Genomic DNA, 18,527 nt, shown 5'->3' with positions numbered 1-18,527 from the left:
TTAGAAGGTACAAGCTACTAAAGCCGGTTTGGTCTGATTAACCTTCAAGATCCTGTGAAACTGCGGCACCAGTGGATGGACCTACAGTTCCATGAGCTGTCCATTAGATCTGGTAAACAAGGCGTGCCTTGTTCCAAAGACCCATTATCAACACGTGCCTTAGGTTGTACTTGCAAATACCGTAATTGAAGACAGGATATGATGGTCTGAAATACGTTTCTTTGGTTGGATATAAGGTTAATCCAAGCTTGAGAATAGTGAAACTAAGTGGACCAAAGGAACACAGAGAAAACAAAGGCATGGTGGGGAAAGAAGATGGGCACATTGCATTATTTTGGAAGTGGAGTTATATACAATCAGAAAGGATAGCCATTCCTTGTTTCCCACCACTCACATCCTCTTCTTCTTCAACAGAAATCACTGGAGTCTTGTTCTCTAAATGTTAACATGACCCCATATTTGGAGACAAGTTATTGCTTCGTTAGAAATATAGTCATCGTTCATTTAGTCGAATACTTGTTGAATATTTGCTCTTATTGAACCGGACATTGTGCTATGTACTAGGATTTCACCTCTGAGCAAGAGAGAGAACACTTTTGCCCTCAAAGCTGGTGGCCAGTGGTTGAATAACGAGATTAGAATAAGTCCTCATCACTTTGATACTAACATTTATTCAAGTAAATGTTGACTAGGTAACCATTCTAGTATCTTCACATATTCTTCAAATATGAGTATCATCAGAGAGAGAAAAATATCATCATCATCCTCATTCCAGATATCTTCAAATAGTCTGTCGCATGGAAAACTATCTCAAAAGTCCCCCCTACATTTTGGAACTTAAATGGCAAAAAGAGTCCAAATATTTTGGTTTTATGGACACTCTGAAGTGACTAACTCTGTTGAATGGGGCACTGAGAAAATTCAGGCCTTTTCAATAAGTCGAAAAACACTGGTATATCTCTAGGTAAAGTCCTTGGATTGGAATTTCCTTCTGGAAAACAAGCTGTTCAACTGTGCCCAGAAATCAGTGAATTCCCTGAGAAAAACAAAAGTGTCTAGAATAGAAACGCTTGCCAGTGTGACTGCACACTCCAAGAAGAATTTAGCACTCATTTCTCTGGTTCTATAGGATCTATGTAGGATGCATTCTCTAGTGAGAAAGAACAGAATGTGGTTGAGTCTAATGGGAAAGCTTCTGGTATAGAGAAAATCCACCTGGAATCTGGGCTTTCGGCAGTGCTAACTGGCCCTGGGCACGGCGAGATGCTTCACGTCATAATCAGATGTTAAGTGTATGAAAGGCTGATGAGGAAGAGGACATAAACTAAAATCGACTCCCCAAGTCCCAGTATATTTTAAAGGTCTCAGAGAAATACATGACAATTAGTGTTACCTGGTCTAAACGCTCCGAAGGTATTTGTTAAAAAATAGTTCATGTTTATACTGTTTAACATTAATGGAAAGGATATAGTTAGAAAACACTGGTCTTCAATGCATGTATGAAACATCGTTCAGAAAACTGGGAAGAAGATGGTGAAACAAATTCATAATATTCAGAATATGGAACCTAGTCTTCATCTTTATTACATTCTTCATTTTCTGGAAACCCAACTTTCTTTTAACTTTAGTCTAACATGCATATATCTGAGTCACATTAGAAGAATTGTTCTTCCAGAACTGCAATGAAAAACTACCTTTCTGGGGCTCCTGGGTGGCTCAGTTAATTAAGCATCTGACTTTGGCTAAGGTGATGATCGGGTTAGTGACTTAGATCCCTGAATCAGGCTCTGCACTGACAGTGTAGAGCTTGCTTGGGATTCTGTCTCTCTCCCTCTCTCTCTCTCTGTCTCTGTCTCTCTCTCTCTCTCTCTCTCTCTCTCTCTCTCTGTGTGTGTGTGTGTGTGTGTGTGTGTCTGCCCCTTCCCTGCTCTTGCTCCCACACACTCTCTCAAAATAAATAAACTTTTTTTTAAAAAAAAACTACCTTTCTCCATGACATTGCAGAGCTTTGACTCTGACAAATCTAACCTACAATTTACAAAGTGATTATTTTCAAAAATCTCCCATTATTTATCTCATAGATTAAGGAAAATATAATTTCAAATGAGTGTCCCCAGAGAAATGCTGTAACTTTGAAAAACTAAAATATACCATTTATCCATTTATCTTTGGACAAGGAATTACTGAATGTGGTATATTAATATAATGTGTATGCTTTGAATATCAAAATATGTAGTAATTTCCTATTAATACTTGGATTTAAAGAGGAAGGGAGAACACTCTTATAATTGACTCAACATTTATACGGGTTTACCGTTTCTCTTTTAAGTGTTGCTATATCAAATCACAATTCTAGATAAAAAATGGAAGGATCAAGAAAAATAGTAAATAGGCAAAAAAAAAAAAAAAAGCTAGAAGAAAAGTTTAGTACATACCTATAAATTCCTAGTTGTAAACTCATATGAAAATATCCAGTTCCATGAAAGAACAATAGCTAAACTATAATCAGGGAGCAGTATGCATGCCTTTTAGATTTTTGAGAACTCAAGCAACTTTTTGAAGCAAGCTTAATGTTTGTAAAGTCTGTTTGAGTTTGGAAATAGAATTTTATTTATTCAAGAGATTAAACTAGTTAGAAATGGGTTGCAAAAAGAATGCCAAGAAATCAAAGTTTTATCCGAGGAACAATCAAATTTCAAAAACAATCCACAATATTAAGTGGATTGCTTCTGAGTGTTATAAGTATATAGAATTTCGGAAAAGTTAGAAGAGTACACAGGAAGCAATTTAGACCGCGTGTTGAGTCTGGTCTCTGGGGTCTGTGTATTGAATCTGTATGGTCCTCTCTGTGAACATACACCTTAATTCCCTCATATAAGATCAGAGTAAGTTATATATATATATGCAATTAGATTATTGTGAGAATTAAAAATAATTTATATGATATATCTGACACATGAAAATGCCATTCTTCTTCTTCTTCTTCATGATGATGTAAATGAATATACCAAAATTTTATTTTATTTTATTTTTAACGTTTATTTATTTTTGAGAGACAGAGAGGGGCAGAGCGTGAACGGGGGCAGGCAGAGAGAGAGGGAGACACAGAATCTGAAGCGGGCTCCAGGCCCTGAGCTGTCAGCACAGAGCCCCACGCGGGGCTCAAACCCACGAACCGCGAGATCATGAACCTGATCGGACATTTACCCAACTGAGCCGCCCAGGCACCCCTCAAAATTTCAAACTGAAGTTCCAAAATTTCAAGTACATGCCTCAATACATTCACATTTCAAAATCATTCAAAAATGTCCGTATTAAAAAAAAAAACAACAACCTTCTATCAAAAAATATTTGAAATTGGATGTAAAGAAGAGGAATTTATTAATTGGCACTAAACCTGTGGGAAATAATAAAATGCATGTTGAAATACAATTTTAGAAATTTCTTTGGAATTTGAGAGGACTCTGAAGAAGGCCTATAGAAGTACAAGGCAAGATGTGGGACGTGTGAACCGAAGTACATATCTGCCAACATCAGAGCCTTTTCTAAGATTTAGAAAAGTGTCTTTACTTCAATTAAAAGAGTAGAACACTCTTGCTTTCAGTAATCCCAAGCATTATGGGGACACTACCCTATTAAGACTAGAAAATAGGTATAGAGGGATGGATTTTCCTTAGGAACAATGGGGACCCATTTTCTAAGGCAATAGTTTGAGGAGAGACAGGGGTCAAAAGAAGAAATTTTCACAAGTATAGGCTGGACAGAGACGAATAGAATAACAAGGAAAATTCAGTTAGGGTGGCAATGGTCCAAGGAAATTTGAAAGAAGTCAGTTCAGCTAGAAGAATTTGCAGACTGCTGTTTCACCCCCCGCCCCCCCTGGGTTGGTCAAAGTTTTTTTCTCGTCCCTGAGATCTTTCCGGACCAAAATCTACTACAGCATCTTCCGTTGCTGGAAGGAGAGAAAATCTTTCCACAAAGAATCTTTTCAGAAGCACAGAAGGAAGAACCATATACTCAAGCCAGAGGGCTTCACCCTCTTCCCAGATAAGAATGAACTCTTTTCTGTGGCACGGAGTCTAGAATGATCTTGGATGGTACCAGTTTCTTCTTTCTAGACACTTAGCAGATTGGCGAGTACACAATAATAGGGGGGACCATGTGCAACGCAACAGACAACTTTTCAGTAGCGGCGACAACATCAACAATACGTTGAGGTTAAGAGAACTTGTCGTGTGGCGTATAAATTATAAACACTTAACCTGATTTGGGAGATGGTTTCCACGTGAAATTACTTCCTTCCATGCTGTAACAACACATGATGCCTGTGTGTTGAATATCCCAAATTGAAGGTCCTCCAAGTTTTCCTTAGGTGCTTCTTGGACTTTCATTCCCCAATTTCTTCTCACCGGTGTTTGATGATACCAGGCCTACCGACGACGTTGAATGACGTCAGGTAGCATCCGAAAGCCAGTCCAGGTATTAGATAGAACTAGCAGCCAGGTTAGACCAGGGAACGTAATCCAGGAACCAGGACATTTTGTACTGGGGGATCTGGGCATTTCAAGACCAAACAAACAGACGGACAGAAGGACAGAAACACTCATTGGTCCAGGAAGCTGGTCCAGGAATCAATCCAGGAAGCTGGATTGATTTAAATCTCTCTGCAATTTATTTCCGTCCTCAATTCGCAGTGGTGAAGGTATTGGATGTAGCAGGCTTGGAAGTGATAATTACTGTCTAAACAGGTTATGCTAGTTCGCACAGTTACTGCCAAAACATCTAAAGCTAGGTTCCATGGTTCAGTGTCCCTAAATTCCTATAAGGATGCCATGCCTCATCCAGCACCAGGAAATGATAAGGCCTCTTGAGCGTACTCAGAGTTGAAGAAAATTATGGAACCCATAGTTGTCTTCGATATTACCTACATAAAACCAAGACTAAATTCTATTTCAGTTTGTTCCAGGTGATGATTTAAAAAATGAATTTTGGAGATGGCTTTAACTACATGCCTCAGTTTAGACATGGTTAATTCTTCTTTTAAAAATGTGTTTTATTTGAATATATAAATATTAAAGTTCTATTATATCAATTCAGCTAACATTCAAATATCGGTGGTACTATAATTTAATGATACTCGAGATAGCTTATATGATAATATAGTAATTAATGATCTCTTGGTCTATTGAACTTTCTGCTTGATTAGTATTTAGTCAGGAATGAGGAGGAGAGAGGAAAGATAGTTTTTCCATTTATATCTTGTTTAACAATATTTCTAATATATATTAGCACACATACCTGTTTTAGTACGTTGAGTAGGGTGACATAAATGAATCCTTCTTTGAAAACTCATGAATATGATAATGCAGTCCTTCATTTTAGTTGCATACGCTGTAATTGAGGGTGTGAGATGAAAAGTCTTCTGATTTCAAAGTTAGTGTGACATTCTTTTAAATTTGTTTTTCCTGATCTTCCGTTCAGAAATACCTAAGTACCCACACAGCAAGTTGGAACTGAACTTTCTTACCGTCCCAAAGGCAAATCTCCAGTCCCTTAAGAGACCTAATGGAAGTGAGGTTGTGTCTGAAGGTCAAAATGTCCACAAGTGGGTGACCTTCAGGAGAGACCTACCTTTTAATTTATGTCATCATTCTGTGTGGTGTTTTTTTCTTCTTTTTTTGTCAGAGTGATACCATTCCAGGGGCCAAGAAGTAGTACTAGACAGTAGAAAAACAATTATTTGACTATTTAGTGTTGTCTCTGCTTGTAATCCTTTGGAACCATGCTTGTAGATGGTTGGGGAAGATTCTATCTCCTTCACAGGTAACTTCAAGTCATATCATAGGTATGCCAGCTTTCATATTTTCCATCTACATCATTTTCATAAGTGACAAATAGAGAAGACAATGCTTGTGTGTTTAAGTTCCAGTCACTGACATTAGGCTAATAATTGGTTGTTACTACAAAGGTTATGGACTTACCTGTCTGCATTTTCATTTCTTAGAAGGTTCTACACCTTTTTGTTCCTCGTTCTGAAATTGCCAGGGGAGAATAAAAATCACTTACAGATTTCCATTTTGGGAATCAATGGAATCAGTTAGCTAAAAAACCTATTTCCTGAGGTAATTTCATGTTTTTAATTTGAGAAAGACAGAGTGCAAGTGAGGGAGACGGGCTGAAGGAGAGAGAGAGAATCTCAAGCAGTCTCCACCCTCAGCACAGATGCAAGGCTCCATCTCACACCCGTGAGCTCATGACCTGAGTGGAAAGCAAGAGTCAAAAGCTCAACGAACCGAGCTACCCAGGCACCCCTGTTTTCCTTCTCAAGATTGGTCTTCTGATAGGAAAACTCATAAGGTAACCTCACCCTAAGATAGTCAACTTCACCTTCAAATGATCCACTTGGCCAAGATAGTCAACTCTGATGACTGTCCAGTGCCTCCTTAAAGAGGAGGCTGAGCATATAGAAAATCAAACTGAACTAGTCACAAGATACCTGGCGACATCACAAACGTATTTGAAAAGATCCAACGTTGTTGTACGAAACTAGTCTGTGGCCTACGATCCTTCTCCCCACGTTTGTTCCCAAATCACCATCATTGCATCAAACAGCATAATCAGTTCCGTCCTTTCCTCCTCATCTAACTTGACATCCTTTATCGGAATTTGCTCGGAATTTATGACTCACAGAGAGCCAAATTAGGGCAAATGGAGAAATGAGTAAAAAAGAAAAGTTGCACACAGTAGGTGTGTCCTAGGAAAATGGCACTGGCCACGATCCCCACTTGAGTAGGATTCACCAAAACTAGGAATTGGGATTTGAACCTTATAATAAAACAGATACACAAAAATCCATACTTTTATATAGTTCATAAGACTTCTAGCCAGAATGTTTCCAAAATGCCCATTTGAAAATGGGATTTCATAAAACTAAAACTAAACTCCAGTTTCAAACCCGAGTCAAACTTTACTGCCTTTGGTGGTGGAAATCAGTCATGCAGTAGAATTTCCCTTAACGTTTCGGTGAGGACCTTTTATAATAAATATTTAGTTAAAGCATCTACCTCACAGATCCATTCTGTGTAAATGTCTCCGAGTAAAGCATTCTCATTCATTCATTTAGCAAATTTTAGTTGCTCAGCTGAATTCTATTTCTCTGATCACTGCATTTGAAGATTACTCAAGACCTGACAAAATTGTTTTATGATAATTAACAAACTAATTAGCTTCTCAAGACTACTCTGGAAATAATATACAGAGAAATTAAATAACTCTTCTCCTTTATTTGAGTTCAAATATCAGACAGCATATGATCCTTATTTTCAGAAAAAAAAATAACCCCAACATAGATATTTTGGTTTCTCTAAGAAAAATGAGGAAGAAAGCTACCCAGATGATCTCAGCCAGCAAATACCCTTTGCTTACTTATTTCTGCTGAAGACTGTTATTGGAATGATTACCTTTAGCCTTTCCTCATTGTCCAATTGCTTGAAGCACAAAGAAATGTAAAGAAGATGACCATATTCCAGCTCTCATTTTTGAATAAACCTCAATAATAGAAACAGAAAACAAAACCATGTCAACAGAATATCATCAGAACATCAAACAGTTTGTGAAGGTCTAAGTCTTGAAACCTCGATTCCTCAATTCAGAGCATTAGCTCACATTCCATGGTGTCTGTAACATCAAGTACATGAAACCAATGGACGAAAACTGGGTGAAGGAGAAAGTACTTTAAAACTGGTTACTGTGGATTCCCAAAAATGACAATATGAATGTAAATATTAATAAAGACATCAAATCCAAATATTACCTTAACCTTTGTGCTATTTTATTTTTCACGTAGTTCTGTGACTACAGAGTGATCAGTTGACTTTAATGTAACATTTATTCAAACATGAGAGGAAGGGTTTCCAAGATATTAGTATTTAAATCAATCCCCAAATTATTATTTTTGCCTAGCACTCCTTAGGGAAGGAATCAGAGGAAGAAAATAAATTTAAATTAAAAACTATATATATAAAAAAGCAATTTATGGTTCATAGTCTTCTAGAGGGCAGATTAAGAGATTAAGAGCAAAGTGAGAAGACTGGGTTTAGAGAAAAAAAAGTAGAGATAACTCTTCCTTTGCTCCAACAGGAAAGCTGACGAAAGAACATGGATATTTCAAAACATCAAGGAAAGAAAACAATGCATGATTAGCCTCAAATGCATCATTAATCCACTATTCTGTCAAATTCTATTTCTTCTGTCTTGCCAAAGAATAATCTCTACCATAACAGCCCTCCATACCAGAAAAAATAAAAATATTTATATTGCATTATTTACATTTGAAACAAAAATAAATTTAAGTAATGTGGAGAAAAATAATTTTATAATTTAGAAAATAAGAATTTATTAAATAGAAGAGTGACACTAAGAAAACTGGCACTTCTTTGAACCAGTAAATATAGTATCTGGGCTTTTGAAGAACTGGCAACATCGAGATGGTTTCTTTTTCCAACAAAAATATTTACAGAGCATTTCCAAGTTCATAACATTTAAATAACTCATTTCATTTTTGAAACACTACTTTCATTTTCATTCAGCTGTTTGGAGAAAACAATATCAGATGAAGTAAGTGATGCAAATATCTCGTACAAAGATCCATTCATTCATTCATTTCACTCCACAAATATTTAGTGACTTCCTTCCATGAGTTAGGCATTGTTTTAAGCACTGAGTATAAAGAGCACTGGACAGAACCATTAAGATGCCTATCTCCTAGGTGTTACATCATAATGGGATGGGATGAAATATTATTCATAAATACCCTGCTAAATGATTGCATGAAATTAATATTAATATCACTCAGAGTCTGATGGGCTACCGTAGATTTAATAGATTAATAAGGACTTCTTCTGGAAGTTTTTTTTTTTTCTTTAAGCTGAGACTCAAAGAACAAGAAGGAATTAATCATATGAAGATGGGAAAGAAAGGCCTTTCTCTTTCTTTCTTTCTTTCTTTCTTTCTTTCTTCTTTCTCTGTGTGTGAAGGGAATAGCTTTTACAAGTCTCTAAACTGGGAACGTGTATAGTATAATTGTGGTGCCGTAGCTCAATTTGATTAGAGACCAAGGAGTAACCCGGAGAAGAGTAAGTAATGAGGTGTTCAAGAGAGAGAGGAGCCAGATAGAGTTGCCAGAATAGGAGGAAGGCAAGTCAATTAGAAAGCTATTGTCACGTCAGGCAAGGTAATGATAGCTTGAACTGCCATAATCCTAATGGAGATGGGGAGAAATGGATGTTTTGGATGAGATTTTGAAGTTAAGGTCATTGGATCTACTAATGGAAGAGGAAATCAAGTATGCCTTCTATTTTTATGCATTTATGTATTTATTTTAAATTTTTTATTAAGTGACTGCATGCCTAATGACACCATTTACTGAAACGAGGAGGGCTCGGGCAGAAGATTTGTAGTGAAGACAATTATTCTCTTTTGGGATATTAAAATTTGTAATGCCCAGGAGAAATTCAAGTTTGGATGTCAGATACGTAGATAAACATCTGGCCTGGGGTTTCAGGTAGAAATCGGGTCTGGACATAAATTATACAAAATCACCTGAGAAGAATGTGAAGATTGAAAAAGGAAGGCATGTAAGAATAGAGTCTTCGAGCACCCCAATATTTCAAAGCTAAACTGGGCAGTATGAGGAAGCATGGGTGATTGAGACAGAGTGGCCAATGGCTAGGGAGAAAACCAGAAGGTTCTATGTTACAAAAATTAAGAACAGTAAGAGTTTTCAAAGCTGAGCTAGAATGAGTTGAATTTATTTAATTTATTTTCAGGTTATTTCAATATTCATGAGCTCTGTTTTATTAACTTTCTTCTCTCACCTTCACCTGAATACACCCTTGCTGTTCTTTAACTCCTGCTAATCTTTCTGTGCTCCAGCAACGAACAAACAAGCTGCCTTCACCAGCGCTTTTAGGGTGACATCTCTCCACCAGCCCCAAGTGTGCACGTGGACAGTGCAAATAAGAAAAGGCAGCCTCTTTGTTTATTTCCTGACACACCATGTGAACGTTACCATGAATTTTTTAAAAATGGTGGAGATGCATCCAGGTGGAGAGGGGAGATGTCACCCTAAATGCCCTGCTCCACCCATTTATCTCTTCAGACTTGGTCTATTTCTGACCCCAGAGAAAGATAACCCATGGGTCATAGGAGTCAGCGTTCAGGTTGCAGGGTAAGAAGTAACAGGGGATCTCAGAGTAGAACACATTTGCCTTTCTAGGGAGCATTGGAGTGTTGTTGGAGAATTGTGCTTATTCAGTCTCTTGGTTCCAATTAGGCTCCCTAGTGATATTTTATAGCAACCATAAGTAGGTAGTGCTATGGGTTGAATTGCATCCCCTCAAAGTTCATATGTCTAAGTCCTAACCCCAACCCTTAAAATGTGACTGTACCAAGACACAAGGTCTTTAAAGAATTAACCTTAATTTAATTAAAGTTTTAATTAGCTTCAAGTGAGGTCACGAGGGTGGGCCCTAATGCAACACAACTGATGTTCTTTTAAGAAGAGGAAAGTTGGCTACAGAAAGGTCCAGAAAAAGACCACATGAAGACCTTGGGAGAAGGTGGCCACCTACAAGCCCAGAAGGCAGGAGTCAGAAGAAACAAACCCTGTCAATGTTGATCTCAGACATCTGGCGCATCTGGCCTTCAGGACTGTGAAGAATTACATTTCTGTCTTTTACACTGACAAATCTATGGTGCTTTGTTTTGGCAGCTGTAGCAGATGAATGCGGGAGAAAGTTTTCTACCTGCATGCAGTGTAGGTAAAGAATTACACAAGTTCGATCCCGAGTCTTAAAGACAGTTTCTTTGAATTCTCTTTCCACCTTTCCTGTTCCTCTTGATGTATAAGGATGAGAATCGAATGAAACAAGAACTAGGCTGTGTCACTTAGTTGAGTAGTCAGGCATGGCATCCACGGTCAGAAGCTCCATTGCCTTTCCTGCAATACGTCATATCTGGTTAAGTGTTCAGTGAAGCTGGTCTTTGTTATAGATTGCACCAGACTGCTAGTATAGAAATATGGAAATGAAGTCAACCCATTTGCACTCTGGAGTCCAATCTAGAGCCCCAGTAACACGTAGAAAGAATCCTTTTACCCAATGGTAATCATCTTTAAAGACGGATCAATATCAAGTTTCTTCCTTCAAAAAGTGCAACTATTCTCAGTTTCAACCCTCAACTGTCCCCTCTTTATATTTCCAATATAGACCCTTTTTAAAGTCAGCACTTAAAAACAGAGTACTTTGACATTGTGAAAATGCATCATCTGTATAACTTCATTTTTATTCACTTCACATATTTCAGTAAAACCTTTACATCTTTTCTGAAGTGCCAGAATCTAGAACAGTGGTTCCCAGTAACAGAGATACTACCTCGAGGGAGAATTTTGGAACACTGAAGTGCTCTTTGGTGGTCATAATATTGTAGAGGGTTTCTGCACTTACTGAATGAACCACGCTAGGCACTGTGAATTGTGCATTTATAGTTGGACGTTGGTTTCTGATTATTGAGTCTAGAGTCCAAGTTAGTTTTACAATAAACTCAAAGAATTTTCTGTACACTTTTCAAATACTCCCACTTTTCCAGAAACACAACCCGCGTGAATTGAGAGAAAATTCCAGTTTGTCTTCTTCCCCAAGAACTTAACATCATACATCATTTCAGAAAATCATGCGACTCATGGGGACACCACTTATGGGACTAATAGATCTCTTGACAGTAAGATCTCTGTCTCCACTACATGTGTAATTCACACAAACGTGGTGACTCTGAATATAGCTAAGGTTCTGCAAACTTCATAATGTTTTCCAATCTCAGGGTGTTTGAGTATTAATGAGTAGAATTGCCTATCATTTATTATAAATTACTTTTTTATAGTTTCCATTTACATTAGAGTGAAGGTGCTATATTGATATGGGGTCATTATTTTAGTAAGTTATGTTCTCTATATTCTCTTTCTTTCAGAAAGTATTAAAAAAATTGTGTGTTTAAAGCAGTGTTTTACCTACTGGGGTTGACTTGTTTCTGATCATGATGATATGGGGGTTTGCATTAAAACTTAAATCTTCTTGTAGGTATGTGCCTCCGAAACATTAGAACCAAAAATCCGACCTCTTGCTATTTAAATCTCTCAACTAGTTTTCAGTTAAACTGATTGGAAAGGAAGAAAACGTTTATTAAAGGTCTGCAAAGATGGCTATTTTTATTCGTATGTGCAACCACTTCAAGAGTTTTTGAAGACTGGAAGGAAGGTCATTATTTCAGTGATGTGACTCTCAATATACTCTCATTAGCAAGCATATTTTTTCATTGTTTCAACCTTAGACCTAAAACTCAGCATAATTAGCGGTATCTATTTTGGTTGGTCAGAAGCTGGTTCATTACCTAGCTAAATTCCATGAAGTTAATAAGGTTTTTGATTCATTATTTAGCAGATACATATAGCACTTCCTAAATGCCAGGAACCATTCTAAAACTTTACCAATATTAGCTCATTTTAGTTTTACAACAACTACCTTATTATCCCCATTATACAGAAGAAACTGAGGAACCGACAGGTTAATTTGCTCAAGGTCAGTAAGTTGCAGAGCCTGGATGTACAACTCTAGGCAATTGGGCTCCAGAGGCTACGGGCTTGGCTGTACATTGCCTTCTGAAACTGCCATACAGCAAACGAGGAAAAGTTTGCATTAAAAAGTCTAACGGGCAAATGATTAGGATATGTTGGTTTATCGTCTTAAGGGATCTTTAAGTTTCCACCTATGTTAAATAAATTGATCACCTTTTGTCAGGTATGGATAATTAATTGAAGACCACTTGCAAATACAGATCAACTGAACTGTTTATCATAAATGAAAAATCATATACGAGTGTTGACTGAAATTTCCCCGCCCTGAAAGAGGAGGAAATAAAAAACACAATAGGCAGTATTAATTAGACTTATGATAATTTGAGAAAGAATGAGGAGAGGGAGGGAGGGAAGAAAGAAGTGAGGGATGGAGAGAGAGAGAAAGAGTATTTCATTGTATAACACAGAGCTTTGTTCACAGGACTCCGATTTTCAAAACGTGCGTGTGATATTCTAATCTTTGAGTCGATTAGAACATTATGTAACCATTTAAGAAAACGATTCAGAATCTGTGTCTTGGCTGTTTGTGAATGGAGGTTGTCATTGGGCCATTGCTAGGAGAAGCGAGTTACTTGCAGGTATCAGTTAATTCCGGTTATTGTGAGAGTTTTCCGGGGAAGCAGCAATGATAGAAGGTGAATGACAGAAAATAAAATTTCTCCCGGATGCAAACACTATGGTTTTTGTTGTTATTTATTTTGCTCTTCTTTCTAAGTTTTGTTTTCATTTTTAAAAATTTGTCAAACTTTTAGCATGTGCTTAGCCTGTTATCCTTTGTTGACTTCCAAATACCACCATTGGGTCATTATTTACGTTTTCATGTCATTTTTCTTTCCCTCTACAGTAATCCTTTTTGGGTATGACAGCCATATAGTTTTGTTTGATTTATCTGAGAGCTTAGAATTTGGGGTCTGTGTCTCATAATTTTCCAATATTGTTATAGTACAGTTTGATATTTTTTGCTGTTTGTTTTCTTTTCAACAACGGCCCTTTTGCCTTTTTGCTTTTTACCTGAACAAAATTATCATTTGTCCTAGACAGAAATAGTCACATGTCCTATCAATCAAGATAATATGAAGTAATATAGTAAGTCTACTTTCTTAGGCTAGTCAAAATAATATGTTTCACACATTTCTTATTGTTAAATCCAGATGAAGGTTTACACCAAAGAAATTGATCCCTGAAGAATAAACATCTATCTATATATGAGGAGATCTGGGTATTTAAGTAACGGAATGTTCTAGGGTCCTTCTATGATGACATTACGTTGTAGAGAATGTGTTTATTTTTCAGTGCCTAGTCACCTAGTATCCTACTAGTTTAGTTATGGTTATCAGCTGAAAACAGTCACAATATGTTTTTCAACTAAAACTTATACAAATAGGGAAAACAGGGCAGACAAAAATCAGAAGCTACAGGTACCAATATATTAAAATATTGAACCAATATATTAAAATATTGAATTTTATGAATTATGAATAATTAAAAATTATTCATAATTTTATGGATAATCCAGATAATTTTCTGGATTGCAAGATGGCCAATTGTTTTAATCGATTGTGTTTGACAATAGTCAACAATATGCTTTTTTAATACCCTGTTTTCTAAGCTCAATGATACCAAAAACCTGGGATTATTAGCCAAATGGTTCCCCACCAGCTGACTTTGACCTAGAGGACATCTGTACCCTGTTTATCTTAATAGCTTTAAATTCGTTCTTACATGAAAAACATCTATTCAATGTTCGTGAAATCATAATGTCACATCCACTCCAATACAAAGGCTCTACCCCAACTCTGCCCTAGGATTCTAGTTGAATTTGAAAGACAATAAATAATATTTAAAATTCCTTAAGGAAGAAGGTCACTCTCTTACAGATTGGTTTAACCTAATTCCAATCTAATTTAAATTCTTCATTTTAGGTCTGACAAATCAGTTTAGTTGTAATACAAGCATCAATAAAAGTATGTAGTTATACATCCCTAGTCACACATAGGTATGCATAAATAAAACATGTATATGTTTTATAGGCTTCTCATTTTAACATTGTGTGAATATGCCCATTTCAACAAACACTCTTTATAGCACGCCTTTAAAGTCATACCCTAATTCTCAATGGAAAACTTGGAGGTCACATATAGAATTGACTTGTCTAATATCTTACTGCTGATTATGTCATTTCCAATATTGGCATTTACCAATTATACTGCAATTAACATTTTCGTGCCAACACTTTTGCACAAAGCTCAGCTTATTTGTTCAGAAGTGGCTCAGCAAATGTGTTTATTCTCAGCTTCTTATTTTCCTGTGATCCATCTGCTGTCCTTCCCTGTCATGTATGGTGCCCAGGGAGAGTCACAGTCATGAGCCTCATCACTTGGGACTCTGGCTTTCCATTGGTTTTGTCCAGTGGGAGGCACTGGCCCGGCAGGAGAAGAGAGAAATCGGGACATTTATCTCTGCCTCCTACTCAGTGGACCCAGGTCTGGCAGTGACCGAGTTCCGTGGTGTATTCTCTTTCCCTTTTCCTTCATGGTTGGGTCTCTTCAGTGATGGACTTACCCTCTTTGTGGCAGAGGTAGGAATGCCTCCCCCGTGCTGCTAGTCTCTACATAAATGTTTTACCATGCTTTGGTTCTCGTCCCCCAGACCATGGCCCCGTAAGTAGCACGTTCATTTGTCTCTCTTCCTTTATACCCTTTGAGTGAGTCATCTATTTTCTGCCTGGACCTGCTAAAATAGGCAAAGGGCTGTAAAAGTATTCTTTGCATATCTGATATATTGTCACTCTTTTTCACAACTCAAATGTACCACTAGCAATGTGTAAGAATTCAAATATCTCTATAACTTGTGACTCTGGATTTTATGTTTATTGTCAATACGATGGGCAAAACAGAAAATAATGCACAGTACCTTTTGGTTACTAAAGAGGACAAATGTGAAGAGTGCGTGTGTGTGTGTGTGTGTGTACATGCACACACATTTACAGATCAAATAACTAGATAGTAAAGTGTCTAAAAAGCACTAGCTATAGGCTAGTGTTCACATTTCAGCTCAAGCACAAACTAGCGATGCGGATTGAGGCAAGACCCAGCCCTTCTTGTTTTGAAACATCTCTAAGCCTTTGTGAAAATTATATGTGACATGGAGATAACAATAATATTCGAAGTGAAGTGTTTGGATGAGACGTCTCCAGTCCCTTTCAACCTTGTACCTGTGATCTTACATCTCCAGCAGTAACACCAGGACAGAAAGAAACCCTGGAGAGTTTTAGCATGCATGACGGACAAAGGAAACTCTACCTCATGTGTTGAGTCACTGAGGCATTGGTATGGCATTGTTTTTCGTTTTGTTTTCTTCGAAGAACGGCAAATATTATATATTTTCTCATAAGGCCAAATGGAGCCAACTTAGAATTTTGCTACGTTCAAAGTCCAATTCTGTCAATCAAAAGCAGGCATGCTAATAAGAGAAGTGGATTCCCACATCCCTAGCAATTTGCATTTACTTATCCACTGCTCTTTCGGACCTCTTTGCTAGCAAATTTTGTTTTGTTGCCCTGACTCTGTCCAGAAAGGGCTAGAAAATGCTCCCCGAAATTATCTACCTCACGTAATAGAACACAATAGGTCGCATTATGTCTCTTAGCAGAGGGAGCTTCAGAGGAGTTTAAAAAGGCTGGGGGTCTTGAGGCACAGAGAGAAAATGGAATATTTCTGGGAAGATGAGAAGCAGGAACCTCCGAAGTAGCTCATTTGTACTGGAGGTAATGGTGTGAGAGAAAGGTAATGCCAGAGACTTTGAGAGGTTCAATGAAGTGGAAAAGGTGGATAGAGGGCGGACGATATTTGCTGCAAATGTCTAAAAGTTTCAATACAAGGACTGAGGCTGGCGAGAACGTACAGCGTGTCACGTACTTGCTTTGCATACGGGTATGGTGTCAGTGACTCACCTTCCACGGGTCTTGTGCTGTAAGTTGTTGGGTGATGGATATGCCCTGCTTGCTCTGTCCACCCTCCGAGAGCGGAGCGCGGCTTGCGAGACATCTGTGCGGGGTTAGGAGGGCAGCTGGAAGCCGTTGGACAGAACGGAACCAACAGGCTCGTGCCCAGATGCAACTTGCAAGCGGAGTGCGATCCGGGCTCTGCTGACATGCTGAGCCACCAGGGCTGAGGAGGAAAGAGAAGAGTCTTCGGTGAGACGATTTGGAGAGATTCATGAATACATGGGTGGATACGAAATTCACCGGCGATAGTTTTCTGCCTTATTGGCAAGAAAAATAAGGCGCTGAGACATCATCACACGTTTCAGCAGCACAGGTGGATGCTTTAAAACAGACCTAGGCTTCTGTGTTCAGGAAACTTAATTTTTAAATGCTTTTTTTTTCTGACACTCAGACGATCTGCCCTTACAACAAACTGTTATTGAAACAACAAAAGCCCCCCAACCCCTCCTAGGTAAAAAGCGCAAGGGGCCTCCAGCAGAAGCCTCAGACCAGCAGGTGAGCGGAAGAGGAGGGCAGACGGCGGGCCCTGTGCTCCTTGGCAGCCGGCCAGCTTGGCCAGAGTTGGCCGGGGATCCATGACCCTTTGGCTCTCGTGGGAGAGCGTAAAGTTCTGTCAGCTCATCCATTCGGATAATTAGCAAAAGATATTATTTCCCTGCTCCATCTGCTTGCATTTTGGCTAATAATTGGAACACTGAATAATGTTCCCGAGTCCTTCAGCTCTCCGTCACCACGACCGAGCGCATCTCTGGGGAAAGACCGGGGACAGAGACCACTGAGACTCCTCAGCCCTCTTGTGTGAGGACGACCATGAACCCTGAGGCCAGCCTCCAGTCTAGAGACAAGTCAGGGCTCACCGGTCAAGGAGTCTAAGGAGGCCGGGATGGCGGGGACATTTCATTCTGCTAATCCAGAGCTTACCCGCCTTAGCCACAGACAAATGGCTGTGCGAACGGAGGGCTTAGTGACCCTGACGCTGAGAAAAGGAAAAGGGCAAAACTATTGACTCAGTCAGAGACTGAGTGTAAGAAATGGCTTCATCATGGTGGCTTGGAAATGTACTGTGGTTTCAAACATCCAGGAGCAGCCCTCTGGTGGATATTCGATTACGGATTTCTCCAGACAAGGACCTTGGCTCCTTCTTCACTCTGCATGGGAACTCGTGCAGCGCACCGCACAATGGCACAATTAGGTCCAGTTGGCCCGCAGACTGAAAGCACTTCAAAGCAGAAGGGCTTTGAATAGAAGCAGAAAGGACCTACTTCTGCATTTTGAAATGAGCGTTAAATAATCTTTTCAACTCTAAAGCTCTTCTCATATATATATTTTTTTCACTTGAACTTGGGAGCTAAATCTCAACAGGAGAAAATGCTTCCCGTCCACCAGAGCGTTTTTTTCATGCCGTGTGTTTTATTGAGTATCTACCATAGGCCAGCGTCTGTGCTGAGCGCTGGAGAGGGCCGGTTGACTCCATTTCTGTAAGGCGACCGCCGTAGATTCGCAAGGTCAAGTGTTCTATTACCGGTACGGATATGTTCAGAAATAAGGCAGTAGTGACGAACGTTTGCTGCTAGTTTCTTTGACATTTAGAAGATTTGATTATTGATGAATTATGAGAGGAAGTGGTTATTAAAAAAAACCCAAATTTATTCAACTGATCATACACGTTTTTGCTCAAAATTCATTCTACTATAGATACATGATTCCCCCCCCCCCCAAGGGCTAATAAGTGATAAAACTGGGACTGGAATGTAGGTTTTTAGACATACTGTTGCGTGTTTTTCCTACTACTCTTTGTAGTTTTCATGTCATTAGAATGGTGCCACTATTTCC

The 18,527-nt window shown here is 38.6% G+C and overlaps 1 long non-coding RNA gene across 2 annotated transcripts in view; it reads right to left on the bottom strand.

The window, feature by feature from the left end:
- LOC132675339 (uncharacterized) overlaps nucleotides 1–18,527 on the bottom strand; it is a 36,324-nt gene that overhangs the window by 1,154 nt on the left and 16,643 nt on the right. The window contains exons 3-6 of one of the 2 annotated variants that reach the window (XR_009608750.3): nucleotides 16,641–16,857; nucleotides 7,461–7,548; nucleotides 5,982–6,032; nucleotides 5,299–5,391 (exon numbers count right to left, since the gene is read on the bottom strand). This is a non-coding gene — a long non-coding RNA (uncharacterized LOC132675339). The remainder of the gene's footprint in view (nucleotides 1–5,298; nucleotides 5,392–5,981; nucleotides 6,033–7,460; nucleotides 7,549–16,640; nucleotides 16,858–18,527) is intronic. The other variant, XR_009608752.3, reaches the window with a different exon arrangement.

This window comes from Panthera onca, chromosome A2 (assembly GCF_046562875.1).
Source record: "Panthera onca isolate mPanOnc1 chromosome A2, mPanOnc1 haplotype 2, whole genome shotgun sequence".
Classification (NCBI taxonomy): domain Eukaryota; kingdom Metazoa; phylum Chordata; class Mammalia; order Carnivora; family Felidae; genus Panthera; species Panthera onca.
Note: the sequence above shows the minus strand (reverse complement) of the source record. Positions and strands in the feature narration are given on the sequence as shown.